The sequence below is a fragment of the Anguilla anguilla genome, chromosome 3 (assembly GCF_013347855.1).
Source record: "Anguilla anguilla isolate fAngAng1 chromosome 3, fAngAng1.pri, whole genome shotgun sequence".
Classification (NCBI taxonomy): Eukaryota; Metazoa; Chordata; class Actinopteri; order Anguilliformes; family Anguillidae; genus Anguilla; species Anguilla anguilla.
This window is the reverse complement of record NC_049203.1, coordinates 25,467,646-25,490,010: the sequence shown is the minus strand read 5'-3', so window position 1 is coordinate 25,490,010 and position 22,365 is coordinate 25,467,646. Positions and strand designations below refer to the sequence as shown.

General features: G+C 39.4%; 1 long non-coding RNA gene across 2 annotated transcripts in view; it reads right to left on the bottom strand.

The window, feature by feature from the left end:
• The window catches only part of LOC118222657, a 31,926-nt gene extending 12,033 nt beyond the window's left edge, over positions 1 to 19,893 (bottom strand). For both annotated transcript variants that reach the window (XR_004764305.1, XR_004764306.1), the window contains exons 1-4: positions 19,715 to 19,893; positions 14,212 to 14,308; positions 11,432 to 11,544; positions 10,164 to 10,288 (exon numbers count right to left, since the gene is read on the bottom strand). This is a non-coding gene — a long non-coding RNA (uncharacterized LOC118222657). The remainder of the gene's footprint in view (positions 1 to 10,163; positions 10,289 to 11,431; positions 11,545 to 14,211; positions 14,309 to 19,714) is intronic.
• Positions 19,894 to 22,365: the final 2,472 nt, after the last annotated feature.

The window sequence follows — 22,365 nt, the reverse complement described above, 5'->3', positions numbered from 1 at the left end:
GAAGTTTAATTATTTCCCTGCTTATAAATTTGGAAGAAGTGTACACCGTTGTCTTGTGGACACTTGAAATGCAACAAAACAGTGATTGCACAAGGGGACGGCCCACTGTAGTTCCCACCAATGAACCAGAAGAGCCTTGGGTGGGATAATGCTACGACAATGCTAATAGCTGTTTATATCTGTGGAAAATAAAGAATACAGATTCTACAGCATTAACATCCAAAACTCAGAACCTTTCTCTGTTTCCCCCTTTGTGTTTGTTTATTTTGTTGCTGTGCACTTATAAGTAACATTTGTTAAAGTGAATATTATCCAAAACTGACTTTACACTCCTAAAGTTACATATGATACTTTTATTATTGAATGTTGTTTTATTATACTGTATCTTTCATGCTTTGTTTTATTTATTTTACTTCTTTCTTTTTACTGAACTTCATTTTGACCAAAAAATATTTTTCTGTATTATTTTACTCTATAGTTTTTTCAGCTTTACATCTTGTTGACAGTTTAATCTTGTTTTAACTGTTATTATCTGTGAAGCACTTTGGGTGGCAAACGTTGTATGAAAGGTGCTCTACAAGTTTATTTTTTATTATATTTTCAAAGGAATGCATAATTGTTCTAATGCACATTGTTGCTAACCTCAGGCATCTGATCTGACCCAACTAGTATTTATTCACAAGTGACAGTTGATAAAAGAAGCAATACGAAACATGACTAATATTGGTGTGCAGCGGCCAAATCTGGTTCCAAACAGTGGGAACAAGTCAGATTATTTTCATTTCAAATCCCATAGCTGTCTGTTTTTGTTCTTTGTTTTTTTTTTGTTTTTTTAAATGAGCGAGCAGAAGCCTGTTGGAGTTTTCAGGGTGGATGTGTCACTCAGGAATTTTCTAAATTCGACCTGTACCATATTGCGTTTACCAGCACATGTTTTCATTTTGTCACCACAGACCAGAGATTCTTCTCAATGGGCAAAAAGCATTCTTCCTGAAATGTAAATCATTCAAGTCATGCAAATTACAATTTTCATAGACCACTCTGTGATTCATTCAAAAAATTTTCTCAGCTATTTGTATTGCTTTGTTTTGACTTCCTGACGAAAGCTTGATGCTGAAACGCGTCAGAGTTTATTTTTAAAGGTTTAATATGCCACAACAATAAAGGCATTTTAATTGTTAAAAAGGAGAGTGCCTTGGAGTTTTCTTTGATTTTGATATTTGTATTGCTTTGTTTGCACATGGTGGGGAGAGTATTTACAAGGTACACTAAGATTTCTATGATTTATCATTCTTCCATTTCGCATGATTGTGACAGAGTAAACACTAGATGATTCACAAAAAATTTACTTTTAAAAACATTTCTAGCAATGTAAATCCCAAATGTGATGAAATATGCAGATGTCTATATTACTATTGAAGTATACAGATGTCTATGTGATCGACTCCAAGTGAAAGCTAGTGCAAGAGCAAATTAGTTTGTATTGAACAGTAAATGTTAAATTATTTGTTAATCTTTCTCAGCCATTTAAAATGTAACAATAGGCATAAACAGAAATTCATTTTGGGAGTTTCTAAATTCCGAACTGAATCCATGAACTTTGGAACAAACCAGAATCTCAACCAGAATCTTGTGGGTGGTTACAGACATTTTTTTTCTGGCATTTCAGGCAGGGGGTGAGGGATGGGAAGATTGTTCCCCACCCTTTTGGTAATCTCTCTGGTGCAGGTACTGTATATGAAGCTTGCATAATGCTTTACTGACCATTTGCTGAAGATGAACAAATGACTGTTGTCCACTTTTGATATTTCTAAGCAATATTATTTGCATGCCTGCCTAAATTTCCTCAAAACCTTCTCCTGCACATTCCACTGCATGAACATACCAGTGTCTCAAATTCTTCAGGAGGAATACCACCCCACTCTTCAACAAGAAAGTCAACCAATTAATGCTTAGTTCATACACTGTAAAAAAAAGTCCTCAAGGCTCAAATAACTGATTTGACTCCACATCTTGTGATCATGTTCAGTTGTACCAATATTTTATTGTGTTTTGAGACCATAATATTAAAAATGTAATATTACTTACTAAATATTTTTAGTACTGTATTTTGACCGCTTAAGAAAAAACCCCAAACAGCAGTCGGACAGATCAGAAACACTCTTCAATAGGCAGGTGTGGATGTGCCAGTGACTACTGACTTCACAAACAGAAATAAAGAGGCTACACTGCAAGATGCAAAGCTGCAAAAACAGGATGGCACCTAAGAAGCACCTGAAAGAGCCAACAGAGTTCTGGAAAATGTCTTCTGGATAAATGAGGTCAAGAGTCACTAGTATCAGAGAAAAGTGCGGAGGCCAATGGGAACTACCCAAAATCTAAAGCACCCTTCCCGCTCATCTGTGAAACATGGTAGTGGGGTGCTATGGGGTTTGGGCTTGTATGGCTTCCACAGATACCGGCTCACTTGTCTTCATTGATGATATAACTGCTGATAGCAGCAGCAAAATGAATTCTGAAATGGACAGAAGCACTTATCAGTTCCAAAGTTCAACCAAACACCTCAAATTCATTGTATTCACTATAGATGTCTTCCTTGGTTTACCAGGCTCTTTGTGATTTCTAAGATCACCACTGTTCTCTTTCATCTAATGATGTTCCAAAGTTAATTTTGGTTAGCCTAAGGTTTGCCCTGTGTTTCTGTTTTTTTCTTTCTAATTCCTCAGCCTCATCATGGCTTCCTTGACCTCCATTTGGCACAAATCTGGTCATGTTGACAAACGCCAATAACATACGTCAAAGGCAATCAAAAGGCTAGAATCAAAACTATATACTGAAAGCTTTCTTATAACAGCACAAATTGAAGCAATTGAAAATACTCGACTAATCAGGAACACCTGTGACACCATCTGTCCTAAACATTATGATGCCCGAAAATGGGGGAAGTATTTATAAAAAGGGCAGCAATTTCTATGTGGTGAAACCAAAATGTATAAAATACCATTACATAAAAGCTGGAAATATGTACTTTAACCACATTTAAAATGTTTGGTTATAGATCTGAAATTGTGGAATACAGAGCCAAATTAAGAAAAAAAAAGTGTCTTTGTGCCAAACATTATGGAGCTCACTGTAATGTAGACAAAAGCATATAGTCAGTATTGCTACCTGCAGCTGTAGCAGTGGAGTGTACATGCAGAAGTGGAGATTGGGAGGTTTGATGGCTTTAAGCCTTCAAATCTGTTTTTATTCTTTTCATATTCAGTAATAGCAAACACATTGTATGTGTGTGTGGGTGTGTGTGAGCAATTGTGTGTGTGTGTGTGCTTATGGCATGGTATTCACTAGGTCTCTGACTCATGTCATGAGAATGATCCTTTCTCTGTCTCTGGCTCTCTGCCCGCCTTCCCTGCAGGGAAGAATGGGAGCCGTCCTCACACAGGAACGGGAGGTGTCACTCTATTCAATCCTCAAGGTCTTTACTTAAATGCAGGTCCATCATACTGAATCGCAGGTAGGAGGGGTCCTCGCTGAGGCTGACCTTTCTCTGCATTTTTGTGAACCTTTTTCAAAAAATCAAAAATGAAGCAGACCATGAGAGAGAGAAAAAATCAAAATTAGTCATTCATTTCAAAGGCAGCATGCGATAAAAGATCCCCCTCTAGGTAAAGCCTTACAATGCAAACATGGCATTAACCACCCACTACATCTGATTAATACAGAAAGGAATGCATATCGGCCCACTCAGCCACCATTAAAGAGTGAAATATGCACACATACACGTACACACACACACACACACACACACACACTCATACAAACGCACACGGACGGCTTTCACCTCCACACCCAGGCAGACATTAAATATGAAAATTGTATTTACCATTCGGGATCTGGGCCAGCAGCATTCAACACCATGTTGAATTTTTCATTTCCGAAACACCAACGGGATCAGTGACGAATCACAAATAGGGTCACAAAAATCATGATCCTGGCACATTTGCGCAAATTGATCACGGCAGCGAAACTGGGCTTTAGTTTCTTTTTCTCTCATCGCCTGTAAAACATGCAATAAACATAGTGCTTTGGCACGTATTGACTGATCGGAACTGTGCGGAATATACCGAAACCGCAGGCAATGGAGGAGCCTGGTAGAGAAGCAGTAGACTGTGGCGACCCGGCTCGAAGACCGGCACAGCATGGTGAGACTGAGCCGCTGTTTCAAAGCCTCGGCGGCACAGGCGACAATCTGCAAGCTGCGGTCCCGCTCTGTGGCAGTTACCCTGGCAACAAGCACAGTTTCTGGGGTCACCTCTCCCCCAGATAGCCTGTTTTTGTATTTTTGTCTTTGCAAGCGCTAAGCTAGGCAAATCACGAGAGAAAGCAACAGGACCTCCCACTGCAGCCTCTCTCAATCTCCACAGGGACAACGGTACATCTATACAGCTAGAAGAGATAAAGAATGTTTATTGCTGCTATTTTTTCCCTTCTTTTAATTACTTGTGTTTGCAAAAAAAGTAGTACATTAAGTAGATGAAGTTCCTAAGCTAAACCCAAGAGTGTTAATAAAAAAAAAATCTTTCTAATGCAACTGTTGCTGCAGTGCTAATGCCACTGATGTTATGTATAAATATCTTTAGTTTGGGCATTTAAAACAAAAATATTCCAAAAAAACCTCTTTGTTTTTCATGTACCTTGTTCATAGATTAATGCTTTTTAACAACCCTGAAAATGAAAAGACCCAGAAAAAACATAAAAGAATGTATTCTTGTGTTGTGCGGGACCAACCGACTTATTGAAAAGAGTCAAAATTCTAAATAAACCCCTTCAGTGTTTTTGTAGCAACCACTGCAAGAAGGTCAAGTGAATTTTTCTAAACCATGACATCAAGCGCGCGTTTGACTTTACTGGAAGAGTGGGAAGCTGCGCTATCCCGTTACAGGCAGAGTCATTTAAAAATCAAACCATGCACAAATGAACGGCTCTCATGTGGTTAGATGGAACTGTCCAGAACAGTAGCAGCAATATCATTAAAACTGACCTTAAACAAACTGATTTAAACTGTCAATGGAAATTCTGAGTGTGATGAGTAAAATCATACAGGCTTTTTTTTGCTTTTGCTTTTCTGTAAACCAAACATATATTTTGTCTTTGAAAGCATTTCCATTAAAAATTGACCTTTTAAAAATTGACCTTCACTGAGATCCCCTAAAATCTAAGAATCTTGTTAGAAGTCGAAACACTGTTTTAGACCACACCCAGACACTGCAGGCAACTTGCAGTAAAGCATTCTGCAGTTCCTTATGGTTACACAAAACTGTGATAGTCCAATGCAGGAAATGCTTAAATCTTGGAAGATTCTCCTCACTTCAGAAGAGATATTGTAAATGGAGAACCAGCAAAAGTAAAGATACATATCATAAGGCACATGCATCTTGTGTTACGCCTATTAATGTAGTGCCTTTTTGTGGCTGTGAGACAGTGAGCCGGTTACCTTTTGCGACGGTTCGCCTCACAGCCAGGTGTGGTCTGTTCCCACACGTACCTACCTGCATGGTTGAAGAATTCACAGTATGCAAGTCAAGCAGGAATAGCTGACATGCTTTGGAAAGAGTCAGACTTCCACCCTCCTGTCCCGACTGATCGCTGTCCGCATCACCTCCCGGTAATTTCAAACACAGAGCCTCTGCCAGTTTGGCATATTTCACAGATGAGGTATGGCCACTTAATGTAGATTCCCATGCCTGTTATGTGCAGGATGAATGTTTTATCTCTTTTCAACCCGCCCTCAGCAGTAGCCCCCTTTTCACATGGATATAAATCACCCCCTTGAGCCCTGACAAATATTCACCATAGAATGCAACCAAATAAAGAGAATGAGTCAGGGGTATTAGTGGCTCAGGTTGTTGTGAAACACTACCTATCCTCAGAGTAACAGGACGTAAATCTGAGGTAGCCCAGGTGAGTGCATTATATGGGACTGTGTCATCGGTGAAGTGAACTCACCCTGGGGGTGGAGGGGGTGCACAGAGTCTACTCCAGCTCTGCATAGTGGCTCCCAGCTCCCAAACTCAGGCTCACATCTCCCAAACCCAGGCCCACATCTCCCAAACCCATCCCCATATCTCCCAAACCCAGGCCCACAACTCCCAATCCCAGACTCACATCTCCCAAACCCAGGCCCACATCTTCCAAACCCAGGCCCACATCTCCCAGACCCAGGACATCTACCAAACCCAGGCCTACATCTCCCAAACCCAGGCCCACATCTTCCAAACCCAGGCCTACATCTCCCAAGCCCAGGCTCACATCTCCCAAACCCAGGATTACATCTCCCATTCCCAGGCCCACATCTACCAAACCCAGGACATCTACCAAACCCAGACTCACATTTCCCAAACCCAGGCCCACATCTCCCAAACCCAGGCTCACATCTCCCAGACCCAGGCCTACATCTTTCAAATCCCAGCCCCACATCTCCCAAACCCAGGCTCACATCTCCCAGACCCAGGCCTACATCTTTCAAACCCAGGCTCACATCTCCCAAACCCAGGCCCACGTCTCCTAAATCCAAGCTCACATCTCCCAAACCCAGGATCACATCTCCCATACCCAGGCTCATGTTTCCAAAACTCAGGCTCACATCTCCCAAACACAGGCTCATATCTCCCAATCCCTTGGTATCAATTCCAGCCCCCAAACACAGGCTTGCAGCTCCCAAGCCCATAAATCGATTAATTCTTTAGTTTTTATGTGGGGTGTCTGGGACAAATGCAGGAAATATGAATGTATTATTATTAGGGGTTCAAGCCCAAAGGGCTGACACCCTATTGTTTTTGGTTTTGTGCTGGTTTATTATTAATCTTATTCAAAAATGTTTGCGCAAATTCCCATGAGATGGTAAATGGTAGAGACATGAAGCAAGTGCTGCCCAAGAACTATGACCCCAATCAGCCTGATGGGGGCGCTATAATTAAAGGTAAAAATTTGGAACTTTGAAAAGTCATAATTCCTACGCCGTGAGTCCAATTTACATAAACTTGCTACATACATCCATCTATCCTCACTCTACACATTTGCCTCAAGAACTATTAATTAACTGACTGAATTACTGACTGAGTTACTGACTGAGTGAGTTAGTGACATTGCCGGTTTTTAGAGATTGCATTTTTAGAGATTGCTTCACATCTAAAAATGACCATTCAAGAATGTAAATTGGAACTAGATTTAGCTGGAATGAGTATATATGGGTATATCCTGGTATTATGTGGCACCTCAAGTGTACCAGTAAAATAAATAACAATTACAAACAGAAATATAGACATTAATTATAAATGTGTCGATGGCTCCCTTTTCCCAAACCCAATACCTATTATTAAATAGTTTTCATGCGGACACAATCAAACCGTCATTTATTTATTTAGTTCTTGTATGATATGATGACTATTTTTCTTATAGTTCTTGTATGACGTGATGATGGTGGTCCTATACAGCTGTTAGTTTGTTGTGCAATTAAACCTCTTCATTCATTCATTGAGAATGAACATGTTGTGTCAAGTCAAATTCCTTGTATGTATAAATGGACTTGACTATTACAATTACTCTGATTCTGACTAGTTCTTATTGCACTTCGCAGCTTTCACCTTCTAATGGTCCGTGTTGGCCTGAACCCTGGAATCGCCGCTTGCGGCTATATTTATTATTATTATTATTATTATTATTATTATTATTATTATTATTAATGTGGATATTGAAATTGATTTAACATTGGGTAGACAAAATAGATTAATAAGAAAAATTTAAATTTCTTTATAATACATTTCAAATATGATGCGCTAAACACTGCACAAGGAGCCCAAAAACGATGAAAGTTTTGAGAAAAAAAGCACAAAATGGAATTTGTTTTCCAAAAAAAAAAAAAAAAATCAGCAATTTTCAATAAGCGTACTTAAAAATAATAAAAACAACATTAAACAAGTTAAATTACATTTGAAATAAGAACTGAAGTGAACTACTAAGGCAGTGCTTTCTTCAGTAAGGGAACCATTCAAATTGGTTGTGTCCTTCCTGGGCTTTTGCATAAAATGTTTCACAATGTTTTAACAGTGGAAAAGCTTTCTGTTCATTGTAATATCCTGTTCATCTTGTGAAAAATATTTCAAACAGCATTTCCTTCACCCGTTCATTCATTGTCTGGACAATATTCGGGCTTGGCCCCAGATTTGATGTCAGCTATTTTCACTTTTTTTCTCCTCTGCAGTGAAATCAGTATCTTTAAAGAATAAATAAAAAAATAAAACAACTAAAAAACAAACAAACAAACAAAAAAAGTAAAAACTTAAGAACAAAAGGTAATATTACCTTAGTATTAAACTAGTTACATAGACTAAATGTTAAACTATAGTATGATGTAATAGTATTAACCTGTGCAGTGAGGTTAGTTTGAATCGGACAGTTCCTCAAACATGCATACCACAAGGCTGTGAACTAAACAAATGAGAGTCAAGGTCACTGACACCAGCTGGTGATGGAGACTGTCTGCATGATGTGGTATGCCCCTCATTTGATTCCAGGGCACCGAGACAGTAGTGTCCATTCACAGACCACATGCTGAAGAGGAAGAAGGACGCCAGGAGCCACCATGTCATCGTGTAATTAATGTCTCCACGTTCTTTAAAATTCTTAGTGAAACTGTCACTGTCTGTTGAGACCTTCAGAACGCATTGAACTTGGACTAATATTTAGGTTCAAGGTTTTGTAAGCATTGGATAGTTTTAATTATATCCAAAAATATGCATATTATATTCAAAGTGTATACTACAAAAACAATCGATTACAATAATGTAGGGATTAAAAATACGAGTGCTTTAATTTTATGTGTGCCTTTTCCATTTACACTATTCAATTCATATGTACAGATTAACTTGATGAAGCAGATGAACCCAAAACCTGAAAATTAATTGAAAAAAAAACAAAAAAACTGTCAGATGTTTTCCTGGAAAATTGAGAGCCAGGTGTAAATAGATTATTCATCCTGCATAATTTAATGGAATGAAGGTACTGATGGCAGAAGAAACTTTTTGACAGTGGATTCTTACTGTTTAAAAATAGGTTTGCATTCCCTCTCTCTTTTTCTCTGTCGCTATCTTTGTTTCGTGATTATTGACGCACTTCAGCCTACTCAGGGTCTCCTCCCTCTTTGGTGGACACCCTTGCTTCTCTGTGTTCTGCAGGTGGAGGCCTTCAAACCCTCAGCCTTTTTGTACCCCCCCCCCCCCCCCCCCGCAAAAAAAATGATAATAATAATAAATAGGCAGGCTAAATGGTCAGCATTATTTTAACTCAAAAAGTTTATGCGTCCAAGAGGAATCAAATAGCTGAATTAACACTGTATATCTTACTGCGTACATTTACATTTCATGTTAGCAGATGATATTATTCATTGTCTCTCCGCTAACATTTCTTATATACTATCCATTTGTTTAGCTGGGTACTTTAGTGAAACAATTAAGAAAGCGGAATGTTCAAAGGTACCACACAGCATAAAAGCTGTGGTTACAATTTGTACAGTATATTTGCCCATAGAAATGTCTCAAAATCTTTTCTGATCTTGATGATATTTTGCATTTTGATATCTTTCAGTACACTCTCAGGAGAAAGGGTCCCAAAAGGCTCCTCTGGGTCACTATAGAGGAACCCAATCTAGCTCAAGGGTTCTTTATCAGGCAAAATGGTTCAATTTGGGAGCCTCCACTTTGTACACCTACCATAGAGGAATCCATAAAGAACTAAAAATGGTTCCCCTATGGAGCCAGGCCAAAGAGCCCTTTTTTTATGAGAGTGTAGGCTCATTTTGCTGAAGGGATTGATTCCATAATGTAATAATGGAGGTGAATAAAAAGTGAAATAAATAATGTAGAGCAGGGCTATATTACAGGAGTTTCACCTCTTTGATAAACTCATCTTCCTATGATGACTCATGGCCTCAACAGAGGAAAACACAGCAGTGTCTGTTTCACATGTTCATTCATCACGCAGAGAAATGCTAACAGGCGGAAGACGAATTGCCTCGCTTCTCCTCGCCTCTTACTTCATGCAGAAAGCATGCGTGTGCGGCTCTGGCCGGAACAGATTGCGGAGGCAGATGCGGACGCATTCCTCACCCGAGCGCTGTCATTGGCGGTTCCGCTTGACTCTACCTAAATGAACAGCGAGGTAACTGTGCTGGGGAGGTGCCCTTTCTGGAGCAGGTCTGTTTCTGTCATCTCGTATTCCTGTGCAGACACCCCTGTGTGGTGCAGACAAAGAGCATGTGCACGGATCTCTGCTTCACTCAAACAAATCATTTCTTGTGTTTTTATTCTTGGAGTGTTTTCAGTACGGAAACGCTTGATCACATCAAGGTCACGCCAATCTAAATTTAGGCCCCAGGATGGAAGCACTGTCCAGATCCAGGACAGGAGGCTGTCTTGTCCATCCACTTTTTAACTACTCTTAGTTTGCCACCATCACCAATGCTTTAGAAGTGCAGTTAGATTGCTGCAATTTGTGACATTTGCATGCCTGCGGAACGTATGGTATTTAGGAAAAAGAACCATTAGATTAAAAAGGAAAAAATAAGGTACGGAACGGAGCTCAAAACTCAGGGGTTGCAGGTTCTATTCCCATGTGGGGCACTGCTGTTTGACACCTGCAATGCGCGTAACCTGAACTGCTTCAGTAAATATTCAGCTGCATAAAAGATTCTGAGTTTTATGTAAAAAAAGAAGCAGTGTAAGTTGTTTTAGGTAAGAGCATATGGAAAATGTTGTAATTCAATGTTTATGGGTAAATTTAAAATCTTATACAAATAAATAACTTAAAATCCGGTTATACACATTTTCATCCCATGAGGATCTATGAAATATCTAATCTGAGGTCATCAATATATTTATTTTGCTGTAGATACCAGTATCTGTGGTAGCAGCAAAGAGCATTCAGAAAAGATTTGTACTGAAACAGGAAACTTTCAAGTAGTCTTTCCTACTGAAAATAAAGGGTATTCTTTCATCTCAAATATGAGCAAGAAAGGGACAGAGAGACAGAGCGAGAGAAAGAGAGAGAGAGAGAGAGCAAGAGGGAAAGAGTCCTTCATCATTATCATAGCATGCTACATTTACCAAAAGACATACTTCACTTCTTTTTGAAGTGAAATGTCGTTATCTCTTTGTTATCTATTCATCTTAATTCCGCCAGCACATCCTGAATGCATCCCCCTCAGCTGTGATGTAATTTCACCAAAGACAAGCTGTTAAAAACATCAGAGCCATTCTATAAGGTCTTGCTCGACTCCCATGCATACTGTAAGTGAAATACGGTCGCCCTGAACAACAGGCATCCACGAACTGTTGGTATCAAAACCCATATAGTATGTCACTCAAAATTAACTGACCTAGTTTAGCAGACGGTGTTTTTGTTTACGTTGTGCTCTTGCAGGTTAGCAGCAGGCTAACAAGTTTTCTGTGAGCTTCCTTGGTTGTAGGTGGTTTTAGCGGGGTGAACAGCCTGCAGGAGAGAACACAAGCAGGAACTCCTTACGAACTACAACAAAGTTCACAATTGCCAATAAAACAAGCCTTTCCACTTTTGACTTTTAATAGATTTGCAGCAACTGTTAAGTCCAAACAGAGTTCAGGTAAATGCAAATTCTGGATAAATGCATGCAGAAAGGCCAGGAGGACAAACAAAGTAGGAATCCCCCACCCACACCTGTTTTCCATCAAACTTCCCTCAGCTCAACTCAAAATATACATGAACCTCCAAGTACCTTTAGATTATGTTTCTGCATTCCTGTCCTTTTCACCCTTCCTGCAGTAGAAGAAACACCACACAGGGTGACCTGGGAAAGACTCGCCGACCTTATCAATGTTTCTGTCTTCCCTCCCTCTTCATCAAAGCAGCCATTTTGGTGTAGTGCTGTGGCCATTTCAATTGTGTGGCCCTACAAAATCCCCTTGGTATAAATATCCATAGATATTAGTCATGCATTGTGTTTACGGTAACTTTAAAAGACCTTCATAAAGCACGCATAATGGTTTTGAGAGCAAGGTATTACCACTTAATAAAGTGGTTATAAGCAATAACAATGGTTTACAACATTTGGATTAGAATAAGGAAAAGTGATCATTTTTAAATAAAATGCCTCTCTTTTGAGAAAAACTATAGGCTCAGGTGTCAGTTGGTTGTGTGTACCATTGTTCTGTTTTAGCATTCTGTTTCAATTCGGTTCTACCATGCAATTAACATTTTTCTTTCAGAATAAGCAAATGGTATATACTATTTCTATTAATCATATGATGAGTTTCACATGCCCAAAAGTGCACTTTTTTAAAGTGAAATAATTGAGCTTTTTTAATTCATTCACAGTGGGTGTCACACTGGAAGACCCAAGAACTGCAATCAATGCTAGCTGAGGTTTTTCAATTTTTAACATACTTACTTTTTAATGTTGAAGAATGTCTGAAATAAAAGCACAATCACTAATCTATTCCCATTTGAGACAAAATAAAAATTTCTTGTGTAAATAATTGTCAGGCTGATGGAGTAACAAACAATGCTGTTGCTGTGCAATACTTTTGTGCTCCAGACCCATCACACACAGGCATACATACACATGCACACACGCACACACACGCATGTGCAAGCCCACACATACACCCTCACATGTACAAGCACACACTGATATGCATGTACATAGACTCGCACAGACATACATGTGCATACCGTGAGCTCAATGTTTGGGACAAATACTTCTTTCTTTTTTTTTGGCTGTGTCCTCCAAAATTTTTGATTTGTAATCAAACAATTCATGTGGTTAAACAATGTTATAAATTTTAGAACCTCATTAAGAGGTAAGAGAGCACTGGTGAGTTCAGTAATCGCAAAGGGAAGGGCCTGGTAGCCAAGGATAACCTCCACAGTTCAGGACCAAAGATTTTTTACCACAATGAATAAAAACCCTCCAACACCAGTCCTACAGAAACACTCTTCAGGAGGAAGCTGCGGATGTGTTAGTAGCTATTGTCCGCAGAAGACAACACAAACAGAACTACAGAGGGCACACTGCAAGATGCAAACTTCTACTTAGCCACAAAATAAGATTACCAAATTGCAGTTTGCTAAGAAGTACCTAACAAAGCCTGCAGAGTTCTGGAAAAAGGTCTTGTGGAGAAAGGAAACCAAGATTCCGTTGTATCAAAGAGATGACAAGAGCAAAGTATGGAGGCCAAAAGGAACTGCCCAATATCCAAAGCCACTTATTTGGGGGTCACTTATTTGTGGAACATGGTGTTATAGTTTGTCCATGTTTGGCTGACACAGGTACTGGCTCACTTGCCTTCATTAATGATCTGACTGCTGATAGCAGCAGCAAAATTAATTCTTAAGTGTACATCTTATCGGCACATAATGTCTTCAAACTCATTGGACAACACTTCATTCTACAGCAAGACAGTGATCCCAAACATATTACTAAAGCGGCAAAGGACTTTTTCAAAGCCAAAAACTGGACAATTCTAGACTGCCCAAGTCATTCATGGGAAAACGCATATGCACCCACAGACGCATACACACAGACAAATACACACACACTTACACACACTAACACATGGTCTCTCTCATACACACACTTACACAAACACAGACTCTTTCACACACACATAATTACACACAAACACACAGCCTCTCTCATACACGCACTTACACAAACACACAGTCTTTCTCTCACACACATATTTACACACAAATACACAGTCTCTCATACAAACACACAGACAAATACACACATACTTGCACACACAAACACATGTCTCTCTCATACACACACATACACACAGACCACAGACAAATACACACATACTTGCACACACAAACACGTCTCTCTCATACACACAGATACACGGTTTTTCTCATACACACACGTACTAACACACAAACACACAGTCTCTCTCATACACACACATTCTTACACACAAACACACGGTCTTTCTCCTACACACACACACACACACACACACACACACACAGCATATGACACAGGGGCTAAGAGCCCTGAGAGATTCTGGAAATGGGGGATGTTTTTTTTCCTCACAGATGGCAGATGGAGGGAGGTAAAGAGCATAGCAGAGGCGTAGGTAGCGTCTTCATATTTATTCATGAACTTTCCGTTCTCACCTAAACATTCCTGATTTTCGCTTGTGTTTTATGCAGAGGGGTTCATCCCATCCAGCAGGGTACCGCAATTTCAGCCTTTGTCTGCTCTTCTGAAAAGCTAAGCACAGTGCGCGGGAGGTATTAAAATGTGGGGGCACAACGGGGTGACACAAGGAGGGCTCAAGCAGAGCCGATCCCCAGACAGCTGTCTCCCACATTCCCTGTAACAGGCAGATTTCTCTAAGTCTATATTTTGACAAGCTCCTCTTTGAAGTAGGGGCTCACCACCCAGCTTGGGGTGTATAATGGACCAGAAAACAGGTAGAGGCGGCAGGGAATTTCAGCAGCCCTAATGATAATAGAAAGCCTACACATTTGAGTCGTGACTGGCATGAAACAGCTGTAGGAGTTGAGTCTGACTAGCGCTCTTTGTTATGTAAGTGGATGGATGGTGGCTCAGTCGTTAGCGAGTGGGTCAGCTCTCCACCCGCGGCTCGTGCTCTGCCTCTCAGCGAAGCCGCTCTCAGATACAGTTAATACCGAGCACCGTTCTGATCCTCTCACCCCCTGTGTGTGTGTGTGTGTGGGGGGGGGTGGGGGGAGTGGGGGTAGGGGGGGGGGGCATGTAGAGATGTGCGTGGGTGGTGTTTTTATGTTTTTATGTCTGTGAATTTGTATGTAAATGTCTGTGTGCGTGTGTGGGTGGGTGGGTGTGTGTGTGTGTGTGTGTGTGTGTCTGTTGCATTTGTATGTGTGTGTGCATGGTCAATGGGTGTGCGTGTGTGTGTGTGTGCATGTGTGTGTGGATGGGTGGGTGTGTGTATATGTGTCTGTTGCATTAGTATGTACGTGTGTGTGTGTATGGTGTGTGTGTGTGTGTGCGTGTGTGATGCTTATACGTGCATGTTTGCGTGTGGGAGTGAATATGTGTGTTTTTGTGTTTATGGTGTGTGCATGCATTGGTGTGTGTGTTTGCGTGTGTGTGCTTTCACAACAGAAATGTAGTTTTGAAGCTTTTTTAATAAGGCCGACATTATTACACTTCACTAAAACCATATATGTAAAATACTCAAAATCTTTAGTAAATGTTTACAAGTGACATATGTTCCCTTAGTTAAAATAGTTTTCACTGATATACCAGATTTACATTAGTTACATATATTAAAAATATTCTAGACATGCTTATTTCCAATCACCTTGCACTTGTTGGTACAGTTAATGTGAGACTGAAACAATTTTATTGCCAAAAAAATCTTGTTTAACCAGATAAAATCATGACATACTGATAGTTCTTGCTGTGTGCTGGCCCAAATGGTAAAGATGATTTTCTAGAAAGTTCCCCTGATTTTGTATCTGTTCTCTATTATCTCATAGTCCACCCATGTCACCTTTTAGTCAGCCAGAGCCAAGGACACTGTACATCAGATGTTCCTCATAATTTACAGGTTTCCGGAAGTCCCCAGGTAAAGGGAAATCAAAGCATCCATTGCTTTTTTTCCCATTGCTTTCACATGGTCTATTTACTTCAGATAAGTAAAAGTATTCTATTGTGCCTTGAAGAAGAAAAAAAGTAAAACTTAATTTAATGAATCTCTCAAAACTAACAAAAAGAGATAATGACTCTATTATATCCTTTACTTTTTGTTACTTGTTTCTTTCACAAAAACCAGCACATGTTTTTGTGAAAAAAAATAAGAACAAGTTGAACAATTCATAACATATAATTCATAATATAAAATAACATTTGAGAGGCAGATTTAAGTGGCCAAAATCTTTCTTGGAGATCTGATGATAGGCTGACTCAAAAGGTCAGGGCTAGCCACACCAGTGGCTAGCGTGTCACTGCGCTTGAAAATAATCTCACAAATCGACATCTAACCCTGACAAAGTGTCTCTGTTTGAGCGAAATAACCCCTTGCAGGCTTCTGAGTGGCGCATCCTGCTAAGGTACTGTTTTGGTGCATGGAAAGGCCCCACGGACCAGCGTCACATCCTGGCCGTTCCAGTGCTGACTGCAGCCGGCTGGGTGATGCAGAATTTACTGTAGCTTCACCCAGGGATGGGAGGGTTGCAGTCAGCTGGGAAGACTCATCACACACCAGCACCTCCTAAACTGATTGGGTGCCCGTAATCATAAAAAGAACCTATATATATATATATACATTGAACAAAACATGCAGGGCAACCCTGTTCATTCTGGTAGGTGTCCTTATTCATTCATTTATACTGTGTGCATCATGTTCCTTCAATATTTGACATAGATCATTTTGTATTGAGCGTAATGAATGGTATCAAGACCATTCAAAGTGTCTTTTCATATTTACATAAAGTGCATACACCACACATCAGCCACAACATTAAAACCACATGCCTAATATTGTGTAGGTCCCCCTTGTGCCGTCAAAACAGCTCTGACCCGTCGAGAGTTTTTAAAATCATGTCGAAATAATTCATCCTCTAACAATATCTTAGCTTTTTATAGCCCTGTAGCAACTAATAATGTAATAAACTACCAATAGTGTAATAACTCCCAATAATGTAATCCATTTCAAATTTTTTATGTAATAAAAACCAATAATGTAATAAGTAGTAGTAGTAGTAGCAGTAGTAGTAGTAGTGTACTTTATTGATCCCCGGGGGGAATTTGCACCGTTGCAGCATCAAATACAACAAAGTAACACAATCAGATACAAATTTACAGTAGATACAAAATATCCGATACACATATACAGTAGATACAAATATATACAGAAATCCAAATATACCAGAGGACACCTTCAGAGGTGGATTCCATGCCTCGACGGGTCAGAGCTGTTCTGGCGACACGAGGGGGGGCCTACACAATATTAGGCAGGTGGTTTTAATGTTGTGCCTGATCGGTGTGTATGAAAGACAGAACAGACAGATTGGTGTGAACAGAACTTGGACACAGTCATTCCACAGTCAAGAATATCTCAAGAATATAACTCCGTATGTTAGGACACAATTTACATTAGGACATCAAGGGGGATGTCTGTTTTGTAAAAAAAAAGTTTTGTTCAATAAGCTAGTCAGCAGTAGTGGATTAAAGACCACACCCACCAGGGCGGAAATGTGTCATCATAAGATAAAGGTGATTACTCAGAATAACTTTGTATTGATTTGCAGGGACCTTTCCCTCTAAGGGGACAAGTGGACCCAAACCATGCCAGGAAAATGCCCCCCATGGCATAACAGAGCTACAGGACCCCCTCACTGTAGGGGTCAAGCATTCAAGCCTGTGTCGTTGTCTTGGTGCACGCCACACAGGCACTCATCCACTGGTCGAGAATGTGGTGAAGGATGACTCATCTGACCATATCACTTTTTTCCACATCTCTGTAGACCAGAGCCTATGGTTCTTGCACCACTGAACTCTCAAATGTGTATTTGTCTTTGTAATGAGGGGTTTATGCACTGCAACCCTACTGTAATATTCCTCTCTATGTAGTTGTCGATGGAGTGTTCTTGCTGACATGGTCTGATGACGTCCTGACATTCTCAGTCACCTGAGAAAGTGCTGCCCTTCTGTTTATCCTCACACATTGTACAAATGTACGAGCATCACGATCATCAAATTTTGACCATGATTTCTAAGTATTTACTGATGTCTTTCCCATAGATCTTAATGCATATGTCACTGTTCCTATTGAAACACAAGCCAGTGCCCCAATAATGAACCCTCTTTCAAAGCCACTTACATCTTTTCCTCTTGCCATCTTGATCCAAAATCAAGATCATCTCAGTCTACTCAGCATTCTCAACCCTAATAGTCTCACCATTGCATCAGGTGTGTATGAGAGAACATGAAATAATGCAATTCTGAAATGTTGTGGATGAAACACCACTGCACCATATTCAAATAAAACTCCAACCTGTCTATATAAACAAATATATGAATAAAATCCTATTGAAAAATTGACATATTTCTCATCAAAATTTAAAAGTCTAAAAATTTGACATTTAATTACGACAGAAGGGCTCCTGAAGTGGTCTACATCCTACCCCATTTATGTGAAATTTTACTATTGCATTTTTTAATAATCCCACCTCAAACGTTCCATGTAATCCAATAGACGCCAATTGAAAAATATGAAAGTTTGGACAAGAATTTCTCTCCAAATGTAAAAGTTCACAAAAGTCTGACACTTGTTCCTGGCAGAAGGGGTCCTGGTCTACATCCTACCCCATTTCTGTGAAATTTTACTGTAGCATTTTTTAATAATCCCACTTCAAACATTCTCAATCCAATTAAAAATGAATTTGGATTGCACTGATTATGTCTTAATAAAGACCCAATGGGATGCCCAAATATATGCCTGTTCCGTATGATATATATATATCGGTTTCAATGTATATATATCAGAAATGATGTATATGTATTGTTTTCAATGTATATATATCAGAAATGATGTATATATATATCGGTTTTGATGTATAAATATCAAATATGATGTATATTTATCGTTTCCAATGTATAAATATATAAATATCAAAAACAATGTATATATATCGGTTTTGATGTATATATATATCAATAAATGATGTATATATATCACAGTTCAATGTATATATATCAAGAAAGATATATATATCAGTTTCAATGTATATATATCAAAAATGATGTATATATATATATATATATATGACTTCATTAAATATTTCCTGTTTGGCCCCTCATACATATGTGTGTGTGTGTGTGTCTTCCCCTCCTCCGGGTCTTTTGTAGAGTAATATTGTTGCCTGGCAACCAAAACTGCCCTCAGCTCTCCCAAGCATAGTCCTAATATAATTCACGTTGAGGATGTCAGCAGTGTAAAAACATTCACCTTGCTCCAAGTGCGTTCCGCTAGGTCACACAATTCATGGGCTAACGACAATGAACCCATGAGCGACTGAGACAGGTTATTGTGCTCTCTCACTTCAGCCTACAGCCCTGCTGGCTACCACAGCAGTGGGGTGCTAAGGAGACAATGCAAATTCTCATATCGCTTAGCATCACTCTTTCACTGTGCATGCACACACACACAGGTCAAACAGAATTCTGTCAGTTCTTTCACACTATGCTTGGTTTCTTTTTGCAAAATGTACACACTTTCCTGTATGCATTAGACTTGACACAAGTTATTATTTATAAATTCATAACCTAGTTAATTATTTTAAAGAACCAAATAGGGAGACTGCTTGGTCTTCATGTTTATCATGACTGACCAAAAAATGAAAATACTGAAGGAAATCTAAACAACACTACATCTTTAACAGGTACATCACTGCCCCACACAGATGTTAATAGGTGGCCAATAAGGTCATATAACTTTGTGGCAACATTTAAATGTAACATATAGTCAAAATGATGTTTTCAGTATATGATGTTGTTTTATAGTGGTGTAGTAAGTGTGCGATTGTTTATGTCTGTAAAACTGACTGCCATCTATATCAGTGCGTCCCTTGCATTTGTAATGAACGGTTGCCTTGGGTTACAATATCATACAACACATGTATTTACCAGATACTGAAGCACTTCATTGGAGTGAAGAATAAGGGCTTTCCTCCTCTGCAGCTCAGCGTGTGGCATTTCTCAACTGATGTGGATCTGTCTCTGTGTTCGGTGGAACCAGGCTTGGCCTTGTAAAAAAAAAAAAAATGCTGTAAATGCTGACAAAAAAGTGGTGTTCCTCTAAATGAAAGCCATCCCTGCTCTGCATCTGCCACTGTCTCACTTTTCTGTTTCCCTCACATCAAGTGCTCTTCTCTTTCATCTGTGGTTTCCAGGCAGCACGTGGGTGTCGCGCTGGCTACGTACACAAAGTTCCACTGACTTTCTTTCATCCTACAGACTTTTTTGATTTTTTTTTCTTTTTACCGAAAACATGGCTGCTTTACCAAATTTTTTCTGGTAAAAGGCGAGGCCCCAGGCGCCACATTGTTAAAGATTACATTAAGCCAACTCCAACCCCAAACCTGCATGTAGAAATGACCTCGGCCTCTTCTTTCGACTCTCCTGTTATTTCCAGCGCCCTTACCACCATCTCTCCCACCAGGGAAAAAAGATGATCTCCAGTCGTGGCCCCTTTAATTTAGGCCGTTGAATGTGTGTTGGGTGGAGCGACCAGCCGACCACGCGGTAAAAAGGCGGCCGCCAACCACAGCTCAAAGAATCCTGTGGGGTGGCGCGTGCTCACACGGTCTGGGAGCAGCAGTTTAACGTGAACAGCCACACTCGCTGCATTTTGGGCCTGATTCCACTGTGCTGCCACCACATCTCTTACAACAAAAGAATATAGTGAAATATATCTGATATAAAATATATATATTCAATCTCAGAATAAGATATTGCACATATTTCACAAATTACCAAATTTTTGCTGCTTTTAGAGATCACTGTGTGTGTGTGTGTGTGTGTGTGTGTGTGTTTATGTTTGTATGTGCGTGAGTGTATTTGTATATTTACATTACTGTGAAATATATTAATAATTTTCCAAAAGTCTACATATTGACAGTATACTGCATTGTGTCAATTTCCATAAGACTTCATCATATATAAGAAAACATATATGGTACCACTTTGCGTTGGTCAATTCTCCCATGTAAATCAGCAATGTTTGAACCTTCATATCTCCGCCGTTTCAAAACTAATCTCAATGATCTTTCACAGGTGGACCATAATTGCAATGGACTTGCCAAATACTGTTGTGGATACCCCCTTAAAATTTACAAAAAAATTAAGACTGGGCAAACATAAAAATAATTTAAATCCAATGGATCCTGATACAACATCCCACATTCAGTTGTTCATTCTGTTCATTCTTTTAATACTTTTGTTAAATTAGACCTTTATGCCCTGTGATAGATTGGCCTGTTCAGGGTGTATTCCTGCCTCTCGCCCAATGCACGCTGGGATAGTCTCCATGGTGGATGGATGAATGGATGAAAGAGACCTCAAATTTAGAAAATTTGGACACCGAATTGTCCATGGACTTAACATGGGGAGAGACAATACTAACTTATGAATCTGGTTAGCTTCTTCAAGTTTGAATAATTTCATTGTTCTGTAAGTTCTAAACAGACATGAGAACAATAATGGGAGATTGCTATGTCTAGTGCTGTAGTAACTGGGACACACAAGCAGTGGGTACAGCAGTAGCAGACTGTCATACAGTGAGTCTGTCCAAAGTGACAAGCGGGCATTTAATGATAACATGTCAGATCCAGCAAAGCAAGGGAAAAACCATGTAGCTACCCAGTTCTTTTATGTTGGGTACTGTATTGTCTTGTATTACTATCTGTTAGCCTGTCTAGTTAATTCACATTACATTTGGATTGACTAACATAGAATAGTAAGATCTTTGTGGCAACTCTCTTGTCTAGCCAGCTAGCTAGCTAATAACTAATGTGATATAGTTAGCTAGCACTAGTACCAATGAACGTTAGCTAATAAATTCCCTTTCACAATTTTTTTTTTTTTTTTTTTGAATTTTTAAATTGGTCTGGCTTTGTTCAGAAACAAACTATGAGCTGTGAGGTAACTAATACTAATGTGTTCTATTTTTAAGAGCATAACCTCCACAAGTGGCTAACCTTAGCAGTAGTTAGCTAGCAATCTAACCTAGACATTCAAGCCAGCTAAATGGATGGTGTTCACATAGACTACTCACTAACATTTTACAGTTTCAGATCATATTGCTAGCTAGCTACTTATAAATGTATATAATGTTGAATGCATATTATGAATTCATATTTTTGATGTCTTAGCCTAGGCTAATCAATGGTGTTTGATAATTGTATACTCATCTTGTATACAATTATCAAACACCATCCAGGAATGATACAACTGCTTCCGTTGCTACCGCGTTGTTACCCTGCATCCCTGTTTTTACCAAGTTGGATGGGTGACATTTTGAAGTTTTGTTTCTGGAAAGCATAGCTATGCCTAACTTTTACAGTTTAATCTATTGTGAGTTTTCCATTATGTTTTATGCCAGGTAGGAGCAAGCACAAACATACACTATATGACCAAAAGTATCTGGGCACCCCTTAGTCTGGGACTGTTTTTCATGGTTTGACTTTGGCCTCTTATTTCCAGTGAAGTTAAATTGTAATGCTACAGCATACAATGACATTCGAGACAATGCTTTGCTTCCAGTCTGAGGACGGCCC